Consider the following 26,574-nt stretch of genomic DNA (forward strand, 5'->3'; position numbering starts at 1 on the left):
AAAATGGTTTCCTTTTTCTCTGGTCTGTGGTTCACCGAGAAACACTGACCATGTTCCCTTCTTTGCTCTGGAGAGAAGGAGAAGGAGCAGCAGAGATAAATGAAGATAAGGAGGGAGAATAAGAGCAAAAGGGAGGAGAAAATAGGAGAGGTGAGATGCAAGTGGTGTAGAGGGAAGAATGAAGAAAGAAGATTGAGAAATAAGGTGGAATAGAGAGAGAGGTATGGAAGAGGAAGGCGGCAGCCAGGGAAGATGGTCCAGGACTGCAGAAAAAGGGTATTGAATAAAGACCCTATAGAAGGAGCCAGACCCTCCCTACACCCTTTTGACTCCATTACCTGCTTCTACTCTACTTCAAATTAGCAGTTCTACACACACAGAAGACCACAGAATTTGGCAATTTCGCCAAACGAAATGCAGAGATGATAAAGCCAGGGGCATCACATAAACAGATGCAATGTGTTGAGCAAAAAAAAAAAAAAAAAGCCCATATGGTGGGAACATAATAAAAGCACTCATGACCCAGAAGGGGGTTGGGGGTGGACATTTTTCTCTGTAGTTGTTTTGGAGTGGCAAATACTCATTTGTGCCAACACACTGAGTAAAGGGAACTCTTGACATTTGACATTAGGATCAAACAACTTCCTAAACCTGGGACACACAGTGCTGTCCTCACCTCTCTCATTGCCCTAAGACAGTCACTGACGTACAAGGGCCTACATCGTCCTCCATGATAAGAGCCAAGAATCAGAATAGTATTAATATGTATTATTAATAGTATCATTAATAATGTATTAATACTACTCACGTGTATTGTGAGTCTATTTTGGTACAGGCACTTGAGGTAGCTTATCTCATTTATTCTTTACAATGACTCCCTAAGAAGGTAATATAATCTAAATATGTGGCTCAAATAATTACTGTGTAATCTGGAGCGGATTAACCTCTCGGTACCTTGGTTTTTGCATCTAAAAAATGGGATTACTAATAATGTCTATCTCGGTGGTCTGTTGTAAGAATTATATGAGATAATATGAATAGAAAGTATAATGGGGTCAGACACATCATACACATTTAATAAATATTGGGTTAAATCACTGTTGATTTTTTAAGAATCGCACAGCCTGGAGTGCAGTGGTGCAATCAGGGCTTAGTGCAACCTGGAACTCTTGGGTTCAAGTTCTCCTCCAGTCTCAGCCTCCTGAGTAGTTGAGACTACAGGTGCACATCACCATGCCCAACTAAGTTTTTTAAATTGTTTTTTTTTTAGAGATGGAGTCTTGTTATGTTGGCCAGGCTGGTCTTGAACTCCTGGCCTCAAGTGATCCTCCCACAACAGCCTAAGACACTGAGATTATAAGCGTGAGCCTCTCACCCAGCTACTGCTGAAATTACTACATTTTATAGATGGGGAAATCATGCCTGACAAGGTTAAGTAACTTTCCCAAAGTCAGTAGAATCAGAACAGAGATCAGAACCCAGGGGTATCCAAGGATAAATGCCACATGGGTAAGAGCTGTAGTTATATGCCTTCCATTATACTGTCTGCATTAATGACTCCAAAGATCCAATCCTGGTCTAATATACCATGATGTCTCAGGAAAAGAATGTTTCACAGCATACAGGGCTCTAGAAAATCTCCAGCCCAACGTAGGAAACAAAAAGGCACATTACTAAGCTCAGGACATCTATCTGTTCCCACTCCTCTTGTCTTCATCAATGAGAGAATAAAATAAATTCTTGCCCATTTTCTTATTCATTTGCTCTTATACCTATAGAGCCCCCTTGGACAAATGCCATGAATACTGATTCTTGTACTATGGGGAATAAAGAGGTACTCACTTATTGAAAGTTAGGTATAAAACCCAATGCCATGCCTTTGTGCCCTGAGTCCACAGGCATTTTGACTGTCATGAGATTTGAATGTCATCAGATGAGGTATAAACATGAATGTTCTCATAAGTATAAAAATGGAGAAGAGAAAGTACTAATTTAAAAATCCAAAAACTTGTGTATATTCATCTATTCACCAAATATTTGATGGACGCCTACTGTGGGCCAGCCACTGTTCCAGGTCCTAAGGTTACAATATCAAACAAAACAGACACAGGCTCTGCCTTTGTGGAACTTAAAAGCCTGTATGGGGAGATGTTCTTATCAAATAGTTGATGATATATTTAATTATATTGGTGATAAGTGCTATGAAAAACAGAGAGATGGAGCTACCAGAGTGTATCACAAGAAAGCATTCCCCAGCAAGTGCTGTTTAGGCTGAGAAGAAGTTGTACCCAGGGAGATTGAGTGGGAAAAAGAGAACCTTCCCCAGAAGGAGAGATGGGTAAGAGGAGCTAGAAACAAGCCACCAGGTAGGAAGAGAACGGCTCTGCACTACCCCGCTCCTCCCCACCACTGTTTCCTTGACTAGAAAGTGGGTGTGATGGAGAACATGACATACTCTCAGCTCTCAGGGTCTAGCTTCTCTTTGCTGTGTCCAAAGTGAGGTCTTACCGTAGGTGAGAAGATTCTTCTCCGGCTGCATAGAATAGAAAACCCACTTTTGTTGAGAGTAAGGCTCACCGAAACGCAGGCAGCAAGTATAAATTGTGCCTAGGTCAGGAGAGGCATCATCTCTCTCCGCCACGTTCAACAGTCAATACTGGGGTTCCCCAAAGGCTCAGAGCCCAGGGTCCCAACTCCAAAATAAATGTCCTAGAAAGATTTTATGACTAGGCTTCCACAGCCCTGGTTTGGTTGATGGTTTATTAATGATCTATTCAAATTCTCCAATTTCTTCTTCAGAAAACAATGGAAATGAAAAGTTAAGATATCGAATTTTTCCTTATAGAAAGAAATATGATGCACTTTAAAACAATCATTTTCACAGTTTTACTGCTATCAATCAGGAATCCTAGAAACAAGAGCTTCTTTAACAGGGTGACTGTAACTGTTGGCAATTGGCTTATATGTGAAATTTTACTTAGTTTAACAAGGCCCTCTACTGGCAGTCTCCATGAACACCATCTCTAAAGGCAAAGTTTCACATTATTTTAAATAAACTATTTTAACTGCTCTCAATAACAAAGTATCTCACATTCCTGATTCTATAATTCTGGGCTGAAAGAATAAGTGGCGAGAAAATCAGGAAGGAAAGAAATAAATGTCATTTTGAGCATTCATTTAGTGATTCATAAAATAACATTACATGACATATCATTTGCTTTCCTCTGATGAAGCTACACTAGATGTCAAAGGTGCTCAGAAAGGAAGGATACTTTTTACACTGAAATGTATTGAGTATTCCTGAGACTATAAAACCAAATCATGATCGCTATTTACCAACTACAATAAACCAGATCGTTTCTATTTACCCAAATATGAGTAATTGGCTATAATAAGAATAAAAGAAACATTGGAGGCAGGCATTTTAAATTGTTTCTGATATGGCACTACTAATAATTAACTTATTCTCCTTGGCAACTGACAAAAAAAGAACATGGTGACTTGAGAATATAACTATTCACAGAAGATGAATGTTTTAAAAGGAGATTATATTTGACACATTTGTCAAAGGGCTGTTGGAGCAACTGGAAACTTCAGCCATAGGGTCTTAGAAAACTAAGTAAATTTTAAAAATGAGGAAATAACTTTGGGAAAAAATGTTAACATAAAGATGTGATCATAATGATATGACTCAACGTAAACAACATTTGTAATCAAGACAAAAATAAGCACTATACATTTAATTAAAACTGCGATATAATTATATTGAAGAATAGGGATGTTCCGGGAGGTACAAAAAGATACATTATAATATACCATAATAATAAAGAAGTAGTACTTTGACATACATACCGAAACATATGATTTAGAAATATTACATAAAAACAGCTAAAAGAAAAGGGTTGCCTCGGAAGAAAAAAACCTCAGAAATGGGGTAGAGAGGGTGGCCCAAGAGATTGTAAGATTATATACATATATACACACACATATATATACACATATACAGAGAGACATATACTCAATGTATGTATATATATGAGCATGTTAGAGCTATTGTTTAGTACTAATATTCACATATATACACACACAGAAATATAAACATTTTACTATTGTTTGATTTTCTAATTTATGAGCATGTATTACTTTGACTTTTCAAGTTGCTACAAAACCAGTTAGCAATGACAATGGAAACCATTTGAGAAATGCCTTTTGGGCTGGCCTGGATCAGTTCTATGTTTCCAGATTCGATTTGCCAAATGAAGCAAGTCGCCTTTATGGAGCGGTTTGTCAGACACGCATCTCGACAGTAACACTTGTTCCCGCATTTCAGAACTAACAGCTCTTCTTTCAACACTGTAATATGTATCTGCCATGTTATTATTCCCAGCTTATGCTCCAAAATGGGCTTTGGGACTTTCCTCTTTCCTCTTGAACTCAGCCCATTGGGCTTCTACAATGCATCCAAATTCTCCTCAAAGGAATCACTAATCCAGTAAAGTTGATTTCTAAAAGGAGAGATCTGGTTTCTTGCCCTGAAAATACCGAGATTAATTTATGTAACTATGGGGAAGTACCTTGTGTAATTGAGGCTTCCAAACTGACACGATACACTTCATTAGACAAGTATGTATTGGGGCATTGTAAACGTGTGGGTAATGTTCTGTGTTTCTGAGAGATTTATTATTTCATCTATAAAGGAAGGACAATTGGGAATCCAAAATTCCAAAGGCATTAAACCTTGTAGAGTTAGAGAACTGGAGAAAAATAAGGCTATAAGGTACTTTGTGTTTAACTGGGTCCATGACTTGCCAGAGTGTTCAGACTAAACCCTTCTGGCTATTTAAATCCACTTTCACAAAATACTACTATTTCCTTAGGTAACCATTTTTAGGGATCAACCAAATGGCCAACCATTATTTCCAATTTTTTCTTTGTATCTAATCCCTGGATTACACTCTTGACCAAACTTTACTAGGCCTACCAAGACCCAAACCAAGAATGTAAATAATCTTGATGTTTAACCATAAACTTGGGCTACTCCACAAAAAGATTCAGGTCTAGCCAGGCGTGGGGGCTCATGCCTGTAATCCCAGCAGTTTGGGTGGTCAAGGCGGCAGATCACGAGGTCAGGATACTGACACCATCCTGGCCAACATGGTGAAACCCTGTCTCTACTAAACATACAAAAATTAGCTGGGCATGGTGGCATGTGCCTGTAATCCCAGCTACTCAGGAGGCTGAGGCAGGAGGAGAGCTTGAACCAGGGAGTCAGAGGTTGAAGTGAGCTAAGTTAATGCCACTGCACTCCAGCCTGGCAACAGAGTGAGACTCCATCTCAAAAAAAAAAAAAAAATTCAGATCTGAAATTAAAAGAAAAACAAAAATATCAAAGGACTGGACATAGGCATTAGACACTTCAGAAAGACTAGAAAACATGAATCACCAGTTTGACTGGCTGGCACTTAGAAGTATTAATCTGCTATTCTACTCTGCCAGTGCAGTCAGTCAGGGCCAGATGTGAATGACCAAAACGTCATTGTAGGTGAATGTGAGGCTCACGAGGCCTCCATATCCAGAGAGCAGTAAAATGAAAGGTTAAGAGTATGCTCTGTGGGGTTGGGTACGGTGGCTCACACCTGTAATCCCAGTAGTTTGGGGGGCCGAGGCGGGTGGATCATTTGCGATCAGGAGTTTGAGACCAGCCTGGCCAACATGGTGAAACCCCATCTCTACTAAAAATACAAAAATTAGTTGGGTGTGGTGGCGTGTGCCTCTAATCACAGCTACTCAGGAGGCTGAGGCAGGAGAATCACTTGAACCTGAGAGGCAGAGGTTGCAGTGAGTGGAGATCATGCCATTGCACTCCAGCCTGGGCAACAAGAGTGAAACTCCACCTCAAAAAAAAAAAAAAGAGTATGTGCTGTGGGTTCAAATCCTGCCTCCACCTCTTACTCACCCATGTGACTTGTGCACATTACTTAACCTTTCTGAGCATCAGTGTTTTTGCTTGGACAATGAATACAACGATCATAATAAGATAGCATGAGCACAGAGTTTGGAAGTGTGCCTGGTATACAGTAACCACTCAATAGTGATTGCTGTTGGAAGAAAACATTTTAAATCTGTTTTTATTGTGCCCATCAACCATGCATCCATAAATTTTTTTTATTTATTGAGAACTCATTGTGTGGCAGGTGCTGAGATTACAAATTATACTTAAGATTACAAATATGGCAACTCAAATTTGGCAGCAGCCCTATCTCAAATTCACTAGAATCTAGTGGCAGCAGCAGAAGGTAAAGAAATGCTTTTAAAATAGAGCTATGAAGCATAAGCATCCCCACAGAGTTTACATAGAATACCACGGGGGTGTGACCGTTTCTTCATCTGAGAGAAGTAAAGGGGAGACAGAGCAGGGGACACCGTCAGATAAAACCAAGGAATGTGGAAGGACTTTAGAATGCGGGACCGCAATCTTCCCTCTTAAGTGGGGAGGGAGACACCCGCTGAGGGAGGAGCACAGGCAAAGTTGGGACTCCAGAGTGAAGCAAGGCTCACAGATACCACCGTGGGAAAGGGGTAGGCACAGGGCAGGAGTCAAGTGGAAATGAAGGCATTCAGTGAGCAGTATTCATCCGTCTCCTCAACAAGTCATTCTCTAAGGTCAGTGTCATGCACGGTGTTAAGTCTGGGGAGTCAGCTGGCAGGTCTGCCCTCGCGAGACACAGAGGCTGAAGAGGGGAACAGACGCACAGTGAACCAAAGCGGATGGAGTTCCATGGTGCACAGGGACACCTACCTGTGGCGACTGGGATGTGAAAAGCTGCTCACAGGACAGGAGGTGCGCGCAAGGTCTGGAGGATAACATGAGTGTGTGGAGAGGTGCTGCAGGAGTACAAAGGTGTAGATGTGCTGAAGAACATACAAGCCCCAGCATATTTCAGTAACAGAGAGCAGCCCTTGGTAGCTAGGCCAGTAATTCCCATGGAAATCATCTGAGGAACTTTTTAACCACCGCTGGATCTGAATCTCACCTTAGAGGTCATGATTCAGTCAGTCTGGGGTGGGACATGGCCATCTGCAATGCAAATAATAACAGTAGCTAATACTCATTAGCACTTAATGTATGCCCAGCATTGTGCCTATTGTTTTAGCTACATTAAGATATCCAGTGCTTCTCCAGCTTCCCATAAAGCAGGCACTCTCGTTATCCACATTTTAAAGAGGAGACATTGAAATAGAAAAGTTAAGTGAATTAACCAGGATCAAAAAGCCAGCAAGTGGCAGAAGCAGGACTTGAGCCTGGGCAGCCCAGTTCCAGAGTCCAAGTCTTCAGTCACTAAGCTGTGCTGCATAGTGAAGACCATGACGAGCCACAAGGCCCAGAATCCCCAAAACAGCTCTAAGTCCACACTGTGGAGTGGAGAGAAACGAGCCAGGGAAGACAGCCAGGCCTCACATCAAGAATATCCCTGTCTTCATGCTCAGAAGTCTGGCATCAAGGGCCTTCAACCACAGTGAAGAAGAACTTAAAGCCACTCAGCACAGTAATGTGATAATTTTGCCAACCAAGCGCTGAGGCTTGGGTGTTTGAGGCAGGAAAATGGATATTTAATTCATTCATTTATTTAGCACAATACATTGAATAACTACTCTGTGCTAAGTGCTGTAGCTATAAGAAGTATTATATAGCAAGTAGCCCTTGCTTTTGATGGAAAGAGGTATTTAACAATATGGCAAAGAGCTCCAAATCCCAGGGCCAAAAATGGCACAAGATACCATGACGGTCCAAACAAATGAATCACCACTTGGACCTGGAGAGTCCAGGAAGGCCCCCCCCCCACCCTAGGTAGGAATGTCAGGGGCAAGGAAGGCTCCAGAGAGAAGGGTAATGGACGGGTGTATGGTATCTAGCTGAATACTGGAAACTGAGGTCCAGGCTGCAGCGAGAGAATGAAGTGGGAAGGAGGAATCAATGAAAAGGTGAAGAGAAGGTTCCACTGGAAAGAGGGGCCCTAAAGAGGAAAAGCAAAGCAAGCTATGGCCCATAAGAAGAAGTCTGAGACTTGGAAGTAAAGCAGAAACACTGAGTATCAGAGTTGGGAATCACCTCAGGTATCCCAACCCGTACCCAGTGCAGAATGCCTTCTGAACTACTTCAGCTGCCGAGACTGCCCCATTTGCCTTCAGGCCATTCACTGTAAAATAATCACAGAGTTCTCTTTGGTTTGCTAGTGAAAACAATGAGGAACAGACACATTAAGAAATGTAATGAGAGCCAAAGACAAAATGAGAATGTTCTCTCTTTGCCAGACCACCTTCATCTGCACACCTGCACATAGCCCTGTTCCTACAAGAAGGCACAGGAACCACGTGTGGGCCCCATGTCTTTTTCAATCTTTAAGAACTTGAGAAGTGGGACACGTGCTGGAATGAACACGGGAGGCTCAATTTCTAGTTGTAGCTTTACCACCGTCTTACTGGGTGCTCTTGGACAAATCACTTCTCTTCCTTGTGCCTCAATTTTTCTTCTGTAAAAGGATAAACTTCCATGAATAATTTGAAATCTGTTTTAGCAGCAAATCTCTTAAAGCAAAGAATTGCAAAGAGTACTGAGCTCTAATATACAAAACGTATCTAAGCCTAATGTGCTCTGATGGAAAAAGTGGAGCTGACAAAGAGGCAGGATGTTACCCACCTTAGGACTCCATGGAAAACAGTCAAATATTTTGAGGCCTTTTGACACTGGCTTCTCACAATTCTGAGACTAGAGACAAGGAAAAGGCAGTGAAGGCTGTCACCGTGTTTCTGGGCTGGTGACAGAGCAGCTGAATTCAGGAGCAAGCCAGGCTCCTGAGTGAGTCATGGGGTTCACGTGCGGAGCTAACAGGCTAACAGCCACTTCTTGCCAATCCGTGCAGCGGGCTGTCAGGTCTAGAGGGCAGGAATCAGCTGGGATTTGCTACTGGTTGCAAGAGGCTGAACTGCAGGCACTGGGGAGCATAGCTGGTAGCTTGAAGGACAGAAAGACAATTTTTCACAGGGCTCTTAAGCAGAACTCCCAGGTGGCAACAGAGAATCTCCCACGGGCCAGCCGGTGCAGGTGGGATAAGAGCTTCCTGTCCAGGTTGGCGGCACACGTGAAGCTCACTCTTCCTATTTAAATCCCAGAGAGTATCTGGAGAGTTTTAAAGAGCCCTGAGGCAGGCAAAAGAGACCACGAGGATTTTGTATACCAAACTAGCTGAGTGTCAAAGTTTGCCTTTTTCCGTAGTACATTAACTTGGGTTCCAACTCAGAAGACAAGTCAGAACACTGAACATTTCTCCAGATACTCAATGCGAAAAGAATCCAAATAGAAGCAGTTTCAATTTCAAAATATTTTTTGATACATGCACATTCCTGAGGATGAATGAGACTGTGTGTGTGTGTGTTTGGGGAGAGGGTATAGGTAGGAGGGGATGAGAGACCATAAACATTAACATGCACATACTAGAAATCTATAAACCACAGAAAGAATCAGAGACAAAAAGTGGCGTTCTCCCTGCAGCATACCAGCTCATGAAAAAACAGCCTTCACAGTTGTCTGCTAAACTTTCTAGATCAACCTAATAGTTTTTTGGTGGGTTGGTATTTCTTCAAAAAACAAAAACAAAACAAATGAAAAACCAAACCGGACCTCCCTACAGAGGCAAATGAGGATTAGCCATTCAGTATCTCCTTATCATCTGCATCCTGGTGTTTGTTCTCAGAGACAAGGGGTCCTCTAGCCCTCATTCCAGTCCGCTTTAGGGCCCTATAGTTACTTAGAACAAACGCATACTTGCTGTGACAGCCGAAAGAGCCTGAAGAAATATGTAAACATCATCATCTCACTTTAGAAGGAAAACAAGCTGTATAAATAAGAAAAACTGTTACAAGAGTTTGAAAAAAAAAAAAATCCCAACAGTCTTACTTTTAGTTAGCTCTTCAGTCAACACATATCACAGTCCTGGAGACAGACACAGGAACTGCAACAACTCTCTCCTGCTAAAAAGTTCCTCCCGCGGTTGGTTATCCTCTGTTTATTTCTGAAGCATTCAAAGGCCACGCTAAGAGAAGGGACTCGGTTTTCCTGAACATCCGCAGCGGCTGGGAAGTCCTGCCGTGAGCACGGTGCAAGTTTGCGGGGACTTGCTCCCTGCGCTGCGGCTCCGTCGCTGCTCCGAGCTTGTAAATACAAGCTCCGTGGACAAAGTCCCAAATGACATCACTGGCAGCTGCTTATTGTTGAGTCTTTATTAACTGACTGTCAAAAAGAAAGGAGGGGGTGGGGAGCAAGAGTATCTCTTCTGCAGCGAAATCGGCATCTTGGAGTGGATTCCAGTTATACGTGCGTAAATAATCCCATTGATTCACATTTTTGAGAGCTTGGCCTCTTTCAGGTCCGAAAAAGACAGAGAATCGCCTCCATCTGGATATTTCCACTGGAATAGCCGGAGACCTGGAGGAAAAGTTTGAAGTGCCAGCACAGTCCTACCAAATTGCTTACCCACCTGTTTCGAGTCAGCTTCAGAGCTTGATGATTCATGAATATATGAATACTGGTTGTATCTTACATTGCTTAATTACTTTTACTGTGATATATACACCTGGCTGGCATTTTTCCTAGATAGATTGTCTTGGGTGCAACTCCTTTTAGATATATACTAGTTTCTCAGCTTGGAGTAGGAGGGAAGGGATCCTTGAAATCACAGCAACATTTTGTGTGCATTTGCAAATATGCAAATTTTCTTTCCTGAGAAGAGTGCTGGAGGCTTTCTTTTGATTCTCAAAATTTTAACCACCCACCTGCACCACCCCCAACACTCCAAAAAACAAACAAATAAGAATCTGTGCCAAGTCTGTCTAATAATCCCACAGAACACTGTAAACCCCACTCACTTGCAACTATCAGAATAAAAGTGGGCCCTTTCTCCCCTATTTTCCACTCTCTCCTGGAATCTCTTTTCTGTCTGTTGGTTCTTACAGTTTTTACAGTTATCTCCCCTCCCACCCCTAACCCCCACCTAGAGAAATTCCACAGATCCAACACCGAGTCTCTGCCACGAAGCCCGAACACTCCAGCCCACTGTTTTCCTTCCTTCCTCCGCACTGCTATAACGATGCTTACTATTTATATTTATTTGCTGCTTTTTATATACTGACTAGTATTTTTAGTTTGTTTTTTAGCCATCTGTGTTCTGTCTCCCCAACTCAGTTTGAAAGGTCTTTGAGGGCTGCCTTGTAAGTGTTATTTGATTATACCTAAATCACTTGCCATAGTGAATCCTAAACAGAAATGTGGGAGGTGGAGGGTGAGCATTAAGGGCGGAGGCAGGAACAAAGTTAGCTGATTCTGTGGCATGGAGTGTATGTTTAGATTAAGCTCTCTCCCTGGCCTTGGAAAACAATGACCTCACATCTCACCACCCCCAGCAGATGCTCACTGCATGTCTGAAAATGATTTCCTCAAAGAGCAGCAATTAGTTATTGATTTGGTCGGGTCCCAAGACCCCAATATATGCTACTTTCATGTGGGAAATAGTTAAAGACAACACAAATTTTGTATGTCATTGTTGGGTCTTCAATGAGCACCCTGTTAAGGGAAAGTAAATTAGAAGTACCTGAAGATTTTACAAGTACAAACCCTTAGACCCAGCAATTCCACTTTTCCATAGTGATCCCACAAATACACTCCCAAAAGAGCACAAAGATATAAGCACAAGAATGTTCTTTGCAGCATTATTTGTAAGCCAATAAAAGGGAGACTAATATTCATCAATATGAGAAAACAAAAATGGAGGTAACTGAGTATACTGACGTGGACAGAAGTAGGTGCTCGCTTACTGAGTGGATAAAGCAAGGTGCAGTATAGAATGTGGCATACTAAACAGGAAAAATAACTTTGCATATGATGAGAGGAATTATGTAAATGATTAACAGTGGTCACCTTCGGGAAAAAAGGTGGAAGGAACTTTCAGGTTTATATGCTTTGTTTGTGGTTTGACTTTTTTTTTTCAATGATCATGTTTCATTTTTGTTATTAGAAATAATAGTAAAAATACTTGATGGTGTAATTTTCAAAAGAAACCTCAAAAAGAAACCTTGCTATTTCTTCACTAAATGTCTGACCTATAGTAGCTGCTCATGAAAGAGGTATTGATTGAATGAATGTTGATGGAGTTTCTCCCAGGATGCAATGGTATGTGGGAGTGGAATAGGGTTGAGAAGAGGGAGACACAGGCACTAGTTTTCATTTCTGATCCAAGGACCCACCCCTTTCCCCTTACATTTGAGCACTGATTTAAAGACCTCTTAGACTCTGTCCACCTTCAGAAATGATTCAAGTTAAGTGCTCAGAACATAAAGTGCTGACCTTTTCCTTGTGCAATCCCTGTTTGACAAATGAAGTTTTAAGGCAAGACAAGTGTGAGCTGCTTTGGTTCAGTTTCCTGGGTGCTAGCAAGCACTGGAGCGACAAGTCAGAAAGCTGGTAGGGGCACAGGTGTGACCAGCTCCTTGTCATGGCTAGTCTAACATTAAGGAAATCTCCAGGCGGAGTTTAGAAAGTGCTAACCCACAGTGGGTCCGCGGAGCTTCATTAAGAAGGGACTTTGCCTTTCTTCAGTGGCTGGGAGTGATGGTGTAAAACCCAGCCCTGTGTACGTGCTATACTACCTACCAGGCCTTTATATTGGAAACTCGCAGGCATACGCCATACATTAGAGCCTATGTTTTTCTTTGGGGGAAAAAAAAGTCCAAGAAAAAGAATGACTGAAAATTTCCACCAAGGTGGGATAGATTTTTCAAAGCACTATTTCCATTCCTCTAGAGAGAGCATACCCAATTCTTGTCTTACTTCATAGTGGGAAGATATCTTATGTCCATAATAGTTTCAAGAAAAGGAAAGCACAGCCCATGTTTCCTGCACATTTTTATTTTTTTTATGGCCCACATATTATAGGAACCTGAGGCCAGATTCTGTTTAATGCACTTTTGGAGCCCCTTGGGTGTGATCCAGGTCATACCTTCCCAAGTGAGAGTTAAATACAAGTATTTAGCTAGACTTACAACTTAGTATAAAAAACAAAAGAGGGGAAACGTGGGGGTAGGTGAGGGAAAGGCCATCCTCACCGCTTCTACCTACTAGGTGATTGTGAATGCTGCTGCCAAAACTCCCCCCACCTGCTGAGCGGTGCCTGCCCGCCTGCTGCACACCTGCTAGTCCTGCGCTCAGGTAATGTCCTCTCTCCCTGAGGCCTGGGAGAAGGACGGCTGGGCGGCATTATAACAGGCACATATATGGCTATTTACCTGATCATTTTCTTAAATGTCTTACGCTGGTTATTTTTATTATGTGAATAAGTGTTTTCTGTCTTAAACTGGAAAATTCCTGAAGTCAGAGATGACAATCAGATCGGCATAGATTAAAAAACAGCCAAAAGGTCTCTTAAAACTGCTTAGTGGTGATGTCTTGTATTACAAGGGACCTACAAGGACCATGATCCCAGGCACAGTTTCTAGCTCCAGCGTCTGAGTCTGCCACTCCCCCGTCCTCATACACAACTGCCCCTTCTTCAGCATTTCCATGTGCCATTGGCTTTCAGTGCATCATCTAATTTACCCTTAAAATAACCCAGTGAGGAGGCGGAGGTTGCCGTGAGCCAAGATGGCACCACTGCACGCCAGCCTGGGCAACAAGAGTGAAACTCCATCGCAAAAAACAACAACAAAAAACAAACAAACAAACCGGTGAGTGACACACTATTATCTTCACTCACCTTTCACAACCAAGAAAACTGAGGCCCAGGAAGATACGTTCCTGAACTAATTTGAATGTGATCACACAAATAGTCAGTGGTAGATCCGGAATTTCAACTCAGGTCCGTCCGACCCTCCAGTGTCCTAAGGAGCCCTGGAGTCCTCTGAGGATGATAAATATTGAACAAGAAGTTAGTAAACTAATATGAATAGTGGTAGCTTGGAATAAGAAGCATGTGGCCACCATTAAAACACCTGGGTCTGATTGCTATATGCAGATACATGCCAGTGGGCATTCAACAGAGCTTCAGATGTCAACCCCAAACCCATGTGTCTTCTGCTCCTTTATGTAACCCAGCCCCTCTGCTTGGCTCTTCCAAGAAAAGATAAGTCATAGGTCTGAAAGACAAGTGCAAAGAACATGGGAACCGGACTCACAGGCTTAGTCCTAGGGCATTACTGTGGAGTAAATTCTCCATACCCTTGGAGATGGGCAAGATCCAACTGCAGGATGGCGAAAATATTGGCAGTGAGGGGAATTCAGTATGTTTGTTGCCTGCTGCCCTTTACACTGAGCCTTCAGTAATGAGTATTTTCTGCTGCAGTACCTGTGTCTTCTCCTGGAGCTCATCATTCTACCAGGGCTTAAGAAACAGCAGGCCATCCAATCTGCACTGTAAGAGTTAATATGGTCAGGAATAGGAAGCACAGGAAATTTTACAAAGAATAGCACAGAATACCTCAGCTTTCATCAAACAAACTGGCATGGTGTTGAGAGTGTGAGTCTCAAGGTCTTGAGAACCCTCGTGTTTAGAATGTGGCCCATGTCATTCTCACACATATGGTCCTCAGACCATATTTCAAGAGGCACTGGTTTAAACAAGAGAAGCAAATAGATGACCCTCTTGTCTACCATCATGCATTGATAAAGATCATGTAGTTTTGTCCAGGTTCTTTAGGAAGGAGCCCTGTGACCAATTAGAAAATTCTTGGTAACCACAACTTACAATATATCATATTTGACACAAAGTTGGTATACAAAGTAAAACTTAGAAAAGACAAAACAGGTGCCACATTGAGGGCCCCAAACACATAGTGGAATAAAGACATTTATAGGCTTTAATCACTGCAGATGTTATGGTAGCCCTCTTACATAAATTGAACAAAAACAAGACAAAACCATAAAGTGAGCGTAAGGAATTCCAACAAAGTTCAGATTACTCCCATAATCACTGCTTTGATGCATTTCATGATATATCAAATTTCAAACTTACAAATGCTATTTTTCTTCATGAGAGGAGTGAGGGCTGCCTCCTGGTGCCCTCAACACAGGTGTATTCTGTCTATTTGGTTGTTGACACTATTGCAATACCAAGGACCTTTGGCGAGGGGGCTGATATACCCTACATTTGCTAGAAGAGGAGGTGAGGGGAGAGATGTAAAGTTTCACATACTTAGAGAATCTACCTGGAACCTGCCATGTAATGAGGTGTTAGCCCACCGTCCCTTTGCTTTTTCACCAGTGTAGGCTCTAGGCCCAGCCCGAGGAGGCACAGTGAGGGTTAATGTGCAAAGGCACTGGAAGGCTCTTCATAAAAGACCCTATATAAGTATAAAGTATCACCGTGAAGTTGGAGGATTTTATTTCAGCCTCCTCATTGTGTTGTTGACAGTACATACTGTGAGATTGACATTTTTAACTTCTTTGCTTGCCCTAAATAAAAAGTGCTGAGAAAGAGGAGGTGGGAAAAGGGAACAAGTGTGGGGAGCCTTCTCCTGACTTTGATTTTACACAAATCCAATGCACAAAATTAAAGTCCAGTTTGCAAGCTGGGGTCCAGCAATATTACTTTAAGGATTTATGTAAATTCATTAAACTACAACATGCAAGTTGCATTCCTTTTAACCTGCAAACAGAGTCTGCCTGGAACCAGAGCCTGGGGGAGGCAGGGGATGTGACTGTGTGGAAACTGAGAGTGCAATGAATTTTGTGGCCCGTGATTGTCTAAATAAATAGACTCTGAGTCCAATTTTCACCAGATTCTGGGAGGCCATTAAAATCAGTTGATAACACTAAGAAATTGAAGAGGATAAGAAAAGGAAGAGGATGGGGACAGCCACTGACTTTCCCCTGTGTGAAACCTGGCTTATTGTAATTAGTGCCTGCCATAACGCCAGCCCTGAATGGTGTTGACAGTGGGTTCCCTGTAGTCCCTAAAACACACTGAGGCTTGATGCATAATAGCCCCTGACCCCACCAGATCATAATAGTCCCTGGCAACCACCCTAGGATGGGATGAGAAGCTCCAGCAGATAACATGCAAAGATGCCCCGGGGAGGAGGCAGGGATACTCTGCTTTTCCTTGGCATCCCCAGGGAACAGACTTCAGGCTGTGGTGGCCCTGCCTGCATTTGCCCAGATGGCCAGCAGAGCCCTGGGCTGATTACTCAGCCAGCTCCTGAGTTCCTCCTTTCATATTGGGAAAGCTTTTTAGTTAAAAAGACAAAAGTGGGAATAGTGGCAAGGAAAGTGGCTCAGGGGTCTGCTGGAGTGGGCTGGAGGTACCTTTTCTTCTCTCCTTTTTTTTTTTTTTTGGAAGCACACACAAAAGCACATGTGGACACACATAATATAAATTCTTTGCTCTGATCACCTGATATTTTAAGCTCCAGAAACAACTTATTTTTGTGGCAAATATGCTTCAAGGGCCCTTTAGAAAAGGCATCCATACAGATCAGAGGAAGAGTGAGTCAGCCCTAACCCAACAGTCTGTCCCTAACCCAACAGCCCTGGAAAGTCAACAGAAATGGCAGAAATGGGGTAGGGGCAGCCAGAGGAAAGTTGCCAGCTCAGGTGCAAAGAACACCTGTCCAGGCACAGCGTCAGGGCTCTAGGGGTGAGCAAGGCTGAGCTGCAGCTGTAGGCTTTTCCATGTCCAGGGTGGGGACTGCTCCCTTGCCTGGGCCTGACAAAGAGAGAAAATGGTCATCAACCAGGCAGCCACAGTTCATGTTTACTCTTTCTCCCAGGAAAAGAAATGCCTGTGCTTTCTCCAAATTCTCAGGCAAAGCCTACTGTGGTTTGGAGAAATGGTCGTTTGTCCAAGAAACCACAGTACTAGAATTCTCTGTACTTTCCCTGAGACGTCAGGAAAGTCTAAGGGACCCAACTCTGGTCTATCAGGTAGGAGCTTCTTGGCTCTGCTGTCACTACTGGCTTAAACTTTATACCTTAAATAAATCCAGGACTATTGATCTGAAACACATCGAACCTTTTCCAGGTACAATAACCATTGTTCAACCTACAAATCTACTGGATTTGGGAGATTATTTTAAATGACAGCCTTCTATTAACAAAGGAGACTAACCATTCAATTTATCAGTTGCCACTTATTATTTTGACTGATTATAAGAACATGAGTTCTATTGGTTAGGGTTATGAGAAGTTATTGTTAGCTTCCACAATTTCAAGCATTCCATATTTTGAAATTGCTTTCTGAATAAATATAAAAATGATACATTTCTTATTTTATAAGAAAAGTGCAGACAGTATAGTAAGGAGGCTTTTGAGTGTTACAATAGCAATAGAATACATTTGAAATGAAGTCTTAGGTTCCATTTGGTTCCATAAACAGCCCAGACGGTGATGTCCCTGGGTGATGTCCTACAGCATATCCTACCAGCCCTCTCCTACTGCTGCTGGCCAAATCGGCAGTGAAATTGCAGACAGGGCTGGATGAACTGAATTAAAGTACATTCTTCTTTCCCTGTCCAGCTCATCCCTTATTGACTCCTGAGCTCTTCTGACCTATAGTAACCATCTGATCTCTTAACGATACACATGCACTTATGTGTTCACATTTGCTTTTAGTAGGCCACTCTCACGCCAAGATAGACTGTGGCCACCTTGATGCAGAGACCCTCTTCTACGCCTCCATAGTTCCCTCCATGCTGGTGTGGTGCTAGGTATGTATAGCTGTGTAGTTAAACAGGTTTATTCCAACTAGAAAAGGAGATGTAAAGTCATAGTAGACCTAAAAGGTAAGGCAAAATAGGTAGATTTGACGCAACATGGGCTTCCAGCTACAGACTTGAATGGGGGATGAGGAAGTGGGAAGGCAAGGCTCCAGGGCCTAAAGTCCAGAAACTTGGCTGCCTCTCTTTTCTTTGTTCTTCCCATTCTTTTTATCTTCAGCTACTCCTCTTCCAAGTCACTTGTTTAATAAAAATTGCCATATCTGCCTGCTCTCCTAGAGGCAATCAGCATCACTTAATAGTGGTGAAAAATACATGGGGTGTCCCAGAAAATAATATATTACTGTGTAACGAATGGCAGGTAAGCTTGAAGCCTACGTGAGTCCACTAATCTTTGAAATCATTAATTTCTAACTTATGATTGAATGTGCTCATTCATTCACTGAGTCATTCAGCAAACATTATATGGAACAGTGTACAATTTATACCACAAATCCTCAGTGCAAACATATAGTGCTTCAGACTCTATGTATATTTTGCAATCTGAATGCCTATAGAACATTCTGTGAGTGTCTACTGATTGGGAGACACAACTGAAAAATACATTGAAATATTTCCACCTGTTTTCTGATAAAAAAAATAAAGTCAAAGCATAGGCACTGTTTGTCTGAATGATAGGGGATAACTAAGATTGTACAGAACTGGAAAAGTTAGGACAATCTGAAAATAAAGTGCAGCTAATTGAATATGATACACTAATCTCTTGGATACAGAGAATTCAGTTATTAGTGGAAACCCAGTTCATCAATGGAAATGTAATTGTTGACAGAGCATGAACTATGATTGATATGAGGTCAGAAAGTCCAAAGGTCACAGGCTTAGTGACTCATATCAGTTTGTCAGAGCCTTTCCTGTAATACACTCCACACTAGGAAACCAGAGTGATTGGAACATGCTCTCCTTTCATCTTAGGGATGAGACCAGTTTCCACCTAAGCCTCTGGTATTTGGACTTGGGCCGGTAAGGCAACTCATAGAAATGCATTCCCAGAAGCAGGGAACCTCCCCACCCCCAACATCAAACTTCCATACCAACACCAAATTATGTCCAGTCCCCAGGAGAGACTCATCTCACCCTAGGAGGGGGCAGTGGGTAATATGCCCAGGGCTTCCTGCTAACTTTGGCCCCCGGGACTGCTGAAGCATGCACCACCCCTGTGGTGAGAGAGAAGGAAGAAAAGGAGGAAAGGACATTCTAGAATTGATGTGGTGAGGGTGTGGGTAGAATGAAGTTGCCCAGGGTTGTGTTGTAATATACATGAGGATAAAAGCACCTGGTCTGGCCTTGGAGGCAGGGACTCCAGGAAGACCCCTATAGCATTGTAATGTTTGGGTGCATTTTCACATTTAGCTCGTTTGCTCCCTAGATGTATTCCCTATTTTACCATTATTTCCCTGTTCTCAGCAGTTTGTTCCAAATAATTTTCTCTTTTAATTCATTGCCCTCATGTTCAATTTCCTTTTGATCTGTAGGTATCAGCGGCCAAGTATATGTGAAGTACTGCAGGAACCATCCATAATGTCTCTGTTCCCTGTCACTCTTAACTAGATGGAAAAACAACTGCTCAAGGTTTCCAAACCCTCTCCCCATTCATTTATTCCATGGCTTCAGTTGTAACCCTTTGAGGTGGCTTGGAAAAGGCTTCATAGTAAACCACCTAAGAAGACCCAGCTCCAGCACTGAAAGTCAAGTGTCCTTTCCTTCTGGGCAAAGCAAAATGGTTGGTCACCCTAAGCCTACTACAATTTCTATTAGCAACTTCTCAAAATCTCAAAAATAAGAAAAAGAAAATCTAATGGAAACAGTGTGCTCCTATACTAGTTGCCTAAAACCATCTAATTGCCTCTAATAGCCCCTCACATGTAAAGATTCTGTGTGGCTTCCTCTATATCTTGCTGACCACAGTTCCTATGGTAACATAAACCTCTGCTGCATTCACTTCCATTTACCTCGCCACCCTCCCTTTCTTCAGCATCATCCGTTACCCTTGCGGCAACCCCATCTATCACCCCATCGATCCCTGAAAAAGAGATTTGGTCAAATTGCACAGTCTTTACAAAGTGATGCTGTGTTGAGCCTTCCTGGGTAAGTGCAACCTTTCAGCCTGGAACTAACCCTGGGGAAGATGCAGACATGCACTTCACAGGTCCCTTAACAGGGAGCAGGGAGCCTCCAGCTGCCAGCTCCCTCAGGCTTTGCCTCACCCAAGGACCCTTCTTCGCCAAGTGGCCCACAACCAGTTACTGATCCATGTAGGAGCATAAAGGCCAAGAAATTCCAGACTGATCCCAGTCACTCCAAGGGGCCATACTCACTCCACAGCATCCTGCAGGGTTGGCTGTGGCTCTGTTGCGCCTGACCCCAATGCACATCTTCTATGTTCAGTCCTGAATTATTCCCCTCCCTCCCATGGATGTTTCTTCTTAAACAATATACAGCAATGTCCTTATTCAATCAATACACAGACTCATTTCAGTGTCTGCTTCTAGAGAACCCAGTCTGCATCATGACCTCAAGAACTTTAAGTACAAAAAGGAGAAGTTTGGTTTCTCCAGAGCCCACAGTAAAATCTGTTTGTTTTTAGATAACTGGAACACTGAATCATGGTAAGAAATTAAAATTAGGAGACCCACACGATGAGCTCGGGTAACCCAACAGATAATCTGTTCTTAAGAAACACACACTTGGCCGGGCGCGGTGGCTCAAGCCTGTAATCCCAGCACTTTGGGAGGCCAAGACGGGCGGATCACGAGGTCAGGAGATCAAGACCATCCTGGCTAACCCGGTGAAACCCCGTCTCTACTAAAAAATACAAAAAACTAGCCAGGAGAGGTGGCGGGTGCCTGTAGTCCCAGCTACTCGGGAGGCTGAGGCAGGAGAATGGCGTGAACCCGGGAGGCAGAGCTTGCAGTGAGCTGAGATCCGACCACTGCACTCCAGCCTGGGCGACAGAGCCAGACTCCGTCTCAAAAAAAAAAAGAAAAGAAACACACACTTAAAGCAGGGCAGAGTAGCATCTTAGAAAATTAAATAACATATATAAGGCCAGGTAATAATAACAGGAACCATAATGATCATAAACATTTGGATAGCACTTAGGATGTGCCAAACACCTTTCATAGCCCTTTAAATATCTTAACTCATTTAATCTTCACCATGATCATATGAGTCAGGTCCTTTCATTATCCTGTTTTACAGCGAGGAAACTGAGGCACATACAGGTTGAGTAATTTGCCCAAAATTGCACAGCTAGTGAATGGGCAGAGCTAGGGTTTCAAACTCTAGCAACTGGCTCTAAAGTCTCCACCAAACTGTAACTATATGCTAATGTAGGGTATGTACCCTGACTACAGACATATAATGAAACTAAAGAACGAAGTTGGACAGTAAGTGAGAAATCAAGCAATCAAGAATCTGGAGACGTAGAACTCAAAGAGTCAGGTCAAAATGGGACATGAGAAGAGTGAATCACAGCAGAGACCTTGATTCTTTGGCTGGATTCTGGCCCAGACTCCACCTTTCCTCTGCAGGGCAGGAGGCCAGTTGAGGGTTGGCCAGCATAGGTCTGCATGTGAGGGCAGATAAGTAGGTGTCCCTGGATAGAATAAAGGATTTAGATGCAGGAATGCAGACAGGTTTTGACAGAGATAGGAAATAAAACTGACTCAGTGGAAGGGAAACAAGCAATAAGATTCATATCCTCATCCAACCCATGGCAATAAACACTGCCCTCCATCTTCAACAGGTTGTATCAATATTTCGATGACATTCCTTTTTCCTTAAATAAGGAAATCCTCTGTGTTAAACTGAGGTATACTCAGGCCCAATTTCAACCCCCCATGTTAATGTCCCTGTGGGTATCACATATGTACCTTTCTCTCCCCATTATAGTTCTACCCTGCAAACATAATTCCTTAAATTCCCAACAAATAGGATTCATAAATACATAAATATTTTTGGCTTTCATACATGTCTACACAAAAACATAGAGATGATTGTGTTCTTTTCCTTTTATTCAACAGTGGTGCTGCAGAGAAGCTAGACAAACCAGTGGCCCATCACTAGCACATCAACCCAAAGGTACAGGGTAAGCCACGGATTGTTCCCTGGTACTCAGGAGGCCACTGTCTCCCAGCTTCCTTTCAGGAATTGTTTACTCATCCATGAAGTTACTGCTAAGTTGGGATAACCCAGGTCACTACTGCTTCTTGGAGATTAATTTTTAAACCCCATTCTACCTCCTGACTCTCTGCAGGAGAAAATAGAAAAAAAGATAGAGATAAATAAAATTTTAAAAAATCCTATGTTGCAAATTATTTATACTTCAAGTCTTTGGTGAAGCAGGATCTAAATCCCTGTACCTCTGGTTTCTCGAGCTCTGTATATTATTCAGATGGCTGTGGAAATTGAACCCCAGGCTAAAGGCATAGAAGGGAAAATAGCTATTTTCTCTTTTACCATGGAAACCCTCTGCACCATGGGGTGCTAAGAAGAAATGAACAGCTTTAATAACTTGGGGGATGTCTGCCTCTACCTTAGCCAACATAATGGAGTTATGGTGTAGTATAAATCATGGGTGTCTAATTCAGGCTGCCTCTCAAGGGCTCAGGGAAGCCTCGTACTCACTTAGAACAAATCGGCATGGTTTATTCCCTAGACAAATTAAGCATTTCCCCCACAAGCTTTAATCACCTCTGAGTACCCTAGAAGAGGCAGTGCACAGGTCCTCAGAGAGAACATTTGTGGATGGACTTTGGTTTTGCATGTGACGCTTCCATCCCAAATACAAAAAGATGTTCATTATTTTGTAAGATTATGTCTTACGAATGTGTATTCGGTATAAAGTTTCTCTCTCTCACTCTCTTTGGAAGAGAGTTTTGGAAACAAATAGCTGCAAACTCAATAGCTACTTGCAATCAGTTCTGGAAACTTTAACTGATAGCCTGTTTCTTCCCTTTTCTTCCAACCTTCTTCCTCTTTCCCTCCCTCTTGCTCATCTTTTTAATATGACTTAAGTAAGGAAGAACTTAACAATATCTACCTTAGTCCCTAACACTTTTTTCAGAACTCTGTTTCTGAAAGAATGATCTCATCACAAATTAATCCTCCATTGCTCCTAAAATAAATCTGTATAGAATGACGACATTTGTTTCCAACTCTACAATACGAGTTTAAAAAAAATCTTAAAGTAAACTTGGGAAGGAAATGTCTTAGGTTCATTTGAGTTCCTGGTGAACAGCATCAAAAGGCTTTATGCTGGTAAGACAGGGCCAGAGATGGTTATCTTATTGGACTCTTGCGCCTCATGCCCATCTACTTCCTGTTGTAAGGGATTCTTCCTATGGAGAGTGAAGAATATGCTGGCTAATTTAGGCCCCACTGTTCTTCTTGGTGGAATCTCAATGGCTGTCCTGAGCTCCAGGTGTCAGTCTGGGAATGCCTTTTCACAGGGCAGACATTTGGCTCTGGGTCCTTGGCAAACCAACTGTGACAGGTTCCTCTGACAGCTGCAGTGGCAGGGCTGGGCCTCCAGGTGATTAAATAATCCTGCTTTCTGGCCCACTCCTGTGTTTGGATTGGAGCCATTTCCCTGGAATGGGGCTGAACCAAACACAGCTGCTGCTCACTGACCACAGTAAGGTGTCTATGGGCTGAGCACTCCCCACCCTAAAATTGTGAAATGTCCCCTTTTCTTTCTCAGACAACTCAAACCTGCAGTTATCACAGACATGCCCCTGGAAATATAAGAACCTCCATCTGTCTGAAATGGGGCTGAAATTTCGCTTTTCGTTGCAAGTATTGTTAAATTTGATAGCTCTGCTTTGAAAAGCAGGGGCCGTTTCTAACGTTGGCTAGAAATATTCCTTTCTTTCCACAGTAGTAGGCATGCCCACGCAATACACATTTGACTACATGTGTACACCAGATGAAGAAATGGATCAAGGGGATGTAGACTCAATGTATTTACATTTTCCAAAGACATGACACCATGTCCTGAAGAAAAAATTAAAAGATCGCTTTGTGGTGAAGCTTAATGTTGCAGATACACAAATACCAATGGCCTCCTACTGAATAAAAACACACATTCATAGCAGGTGGGAATTCAATTTAACAATAGTAAAACTGCTGCAAGGGGATTCTATAGCCCAGTGGTTTTTAAAGTGTGGTCTCTAGACCTGCAGTACTGGCACCATGCGGGTAGTCTATTAGAAATGCAAATTCTCAGGTCCAACCCCAGACCTACTGCATCAGGGACTGTGTGGATGGGACTCAACAATGGTTCCACAAGTCACCCAGGAGATTCTGATGGATGCTAAAAACTGAGAACTGTCCTAGCTGAAACTGGGGCTAGACACTATCAGACTGAGGGAGTGTGAGAATTGCTCTGGAGAATTTTCATGCATGCTCTGAATAATCACTCCAGCGTCATTCACTCCTCCTTCAGCTAGATCTAATCCATGCTGCCATCCTCTCCTAAAGGGTGTTACCATCAGTTAATTCCCTGCTTCTACACAATTTTATCCCCTCACACACCCATGCACATTAGTAATCAGTGATTTGCTGTAGCATGGGCCGTTCGGCAGACATCCAAATGCATCAACTCACCATAAATTCTAATGAAAGTCTTTCCAAGGGGCAGACATAAATGCCCCCATTTTACAGATGGTAAAAACCTAGCTTGTCAATTAGTGTTTCGATTAAGACAACATAAAGATAGTTCTGCCTTCACCCCTTGTTATAATGAATAGCAATACTTCCAGTTTTCTGGTCCAGTCAACCTGATATAAAATTTGAAATCTCAAATATTCTCTCTAAAGCCTTCACTCAGCCTTGATCAAATTGAAGGTTAGGGTAGGGATATACCGTTTTTTGTTCAAGATGTCTCCAGCCAACTAATAAGAGTTTTCACAGACAAAAATCATTTTGCAAAACAGCATCTGTGGTGATACCCACTGTTTCTGAGGTCATTTGACACAGGCATCTTCATTCAATTCTAACAGGAGTTGTAAACTGATACAACCTTTCTGGGAAGCAATTAGGCTATCATTTGATTTTGTAATGATATTTCTTGGAATTGATCAAAAGGAAATAAATAGACTACAGATGATTTAAAAAAATATGATAGAGTGTGGATGTTTGTCCTTTCCAAATGTCATGTTGAAATGTGATTCCCAGTGTCGGAGGTAGGGCCTGGTGGGAGGTGACTGGATCATGGATCCCTCACCTCCTCATGGATCCTCATTCACGGATCCCTCATGAATGACTTAGCAACTCCCACCCCTTGGTGATGGGTGAGTTCTCACTGTGAGTTCACACGAGATTTGTTGTTTAAAAAAGCATGGCACTTCCCCTCAACCTTGCTCCTGCTATGGGACACGCTGGCTACCCATCACCTGTCGCCATGATTGGAAGCTTCCTGAGGCCTCCCCAGAAGCAGGTGCCAGCACCATGATTCCTGTAAGGCCTGCACTGCTGTGAGCCAATTAAATGTCTTTTCTTTATAAATTACCCAGCCTCAATATTCCTTTATAGTGATGCAAGATTAGCCTGATACAATATCTAAGGAAGTTCTCTATCATGGAGTTTGTAAAAGTTCACATAAAATGGGCAAGGTTAAACAAACTGTAGTTCTTCCATAAGATGGACTATAATATAGCCATTTAGAAGCCAACTTTTGAGCACAAGTTATTAAATAATAGTCATAAGATAAAGTCAAATGAAAATGGCATGGTAGAAACCTTTTATAAATAGTAAGACCTAATTTTTAAATAATTATGATTTAACAGAAATGTACTTACATGTGTACATGTGCACACACAGATAGATATATTGAAAGTGACTGGATATAGACCAGTGATATATTAAGAATGATTATATGTGGGTAAATGTATTAAGAATTATTTTCATACATTTTCCAAAATAAACATGTTACTTTTATACATAGAGGAAAACAATGTTTTTTAATAGGAGATGTGGTTCCCATATTCCTAGGAAAGTTCAGGTAATTAGAAGTCTCGCGCATGCGCGCGCACACACACACACACACACACACACACACACACACATAAAATGAGCTAAATTTATTGCTAAAAAATACTCTCTTAAGAAAGCCCTACACTTTTTCGATGTTGGGGAAATGTAATCAAGGTTTGGACTCCCTCCTCGGCAGTCAGTTCTGACACTGAAAGGTAATGTATCCTGACAGGCAGTGCCTAGCCGGAAGCCCCACTGACAAAGGGCCAGGCAGGGTTTTGAATCAGGGCACATTTGTATAGGTAACTGGAAGAGGCTTCTTAATACTCTTTTTTAAAAATGAGGGCAGAGCCAGGTGCAGTGACTCATGCCTGTAATCCCAGCACTTTGGGAGGCCAAGGCAGGTGGATCACTTGAGCTCAGTAGTTCAAGACCAGCCTGGCCAACATGGTCAGACCCATCTCTACTAAATATATAAAAATTAGCCAGGCATGGTGGCATATGTCTGGAATCCCAGCTACTCAGGAGGCTGAGGCAGGAGAATTGCTTGAATCCAAGAGGCGGAGGTTGTGGTGAGCCGAGATTGAGCCACTGTGTTCCAGCCTGAGCAACAGAGTGAGACTCTGTCTCAAAAAATAAGATAAAATTAGGGCAGGGAATGGGAGGATGTAGGTCAAAGAATACGAAGTGGCAGATGAAACCTGGAGAGCTAATATACAACATAAGGACAATAGTTAATAAAACTGTATTATATTCAGGATTTTTGCTAAGAGAGTAGGTTTT

The 26,574-nt window shown here is 42.4% G+C and overlaps 1 protein-coding gene and 1 long non-coding RNA gene across 5 annotated transcripts in view; one reads left to right on the forward strand and one right to left on the reverse strand.

Annotated features, from left to right (window-relative positions):
• Positions 1 to 10,997, reverse strand: part of LOC105492540 (NCK associated protein 5) — an 891,224-nt gene extending 880,227 nt beyond the window's left edge. For 2 of the 3 annotated variants that reach the window (XR_011610241.1, XM_071073806.1), the window contains exon 1: positions 9,956 to 10,996. The gene's annotated coding sequence lies outside the window, so the exon portion shown is untranslated. Of the gene's footprint in view, positions 1 to 9,955 lie in introns of all 3 variants that reach the window. The other variant, XM_071073805.1, reaches the window with a different exon arrangement.
• Positions 10,998 to 11,072: 75 nt separating this feature from the next.
• LOC105492536 (uncharacterized) lies at positions 11,073 to 21,942 on the forward strand. Of its 2 annotated transcripts, XR_011610247.1 has the most exons (4): positions 11,073 to 11,265; positions 17,654 to 17,748; positions 19,290 to 19,386; positions 21,840 to 21,942. It is a non-coding gene; the product is annotated as an uncharacterized lncRNA (long non-coding RNA). The 2 variants fall into 2 exon arrangements; XR_003020633.2 differs by lacking the exon at positions 21,840 to 21,942 and having other exon boundaries at positions 11,091 to 11,265; positions 19,290 to 19,412.
• The last annotated feature ends 4,632 nt before the right edge of the window (positions 21,943 to 26,574 follow it).

Source organism: Macaca nemestrina, chromosome 11, assembly GCF_043159975.1.
Source record: "Macaca nemestrina isolate mMacNem1 chromosome 11, mMacNem.hap1, whole genome shotgun sequence".
Classification (NCBI taxonomy): domain Eukaryota; kingdom Metazoa; phylum Chordata; class Mammalia; order Primates; family Cercopithecidae; genus Macaca; species Macaca nemestrina.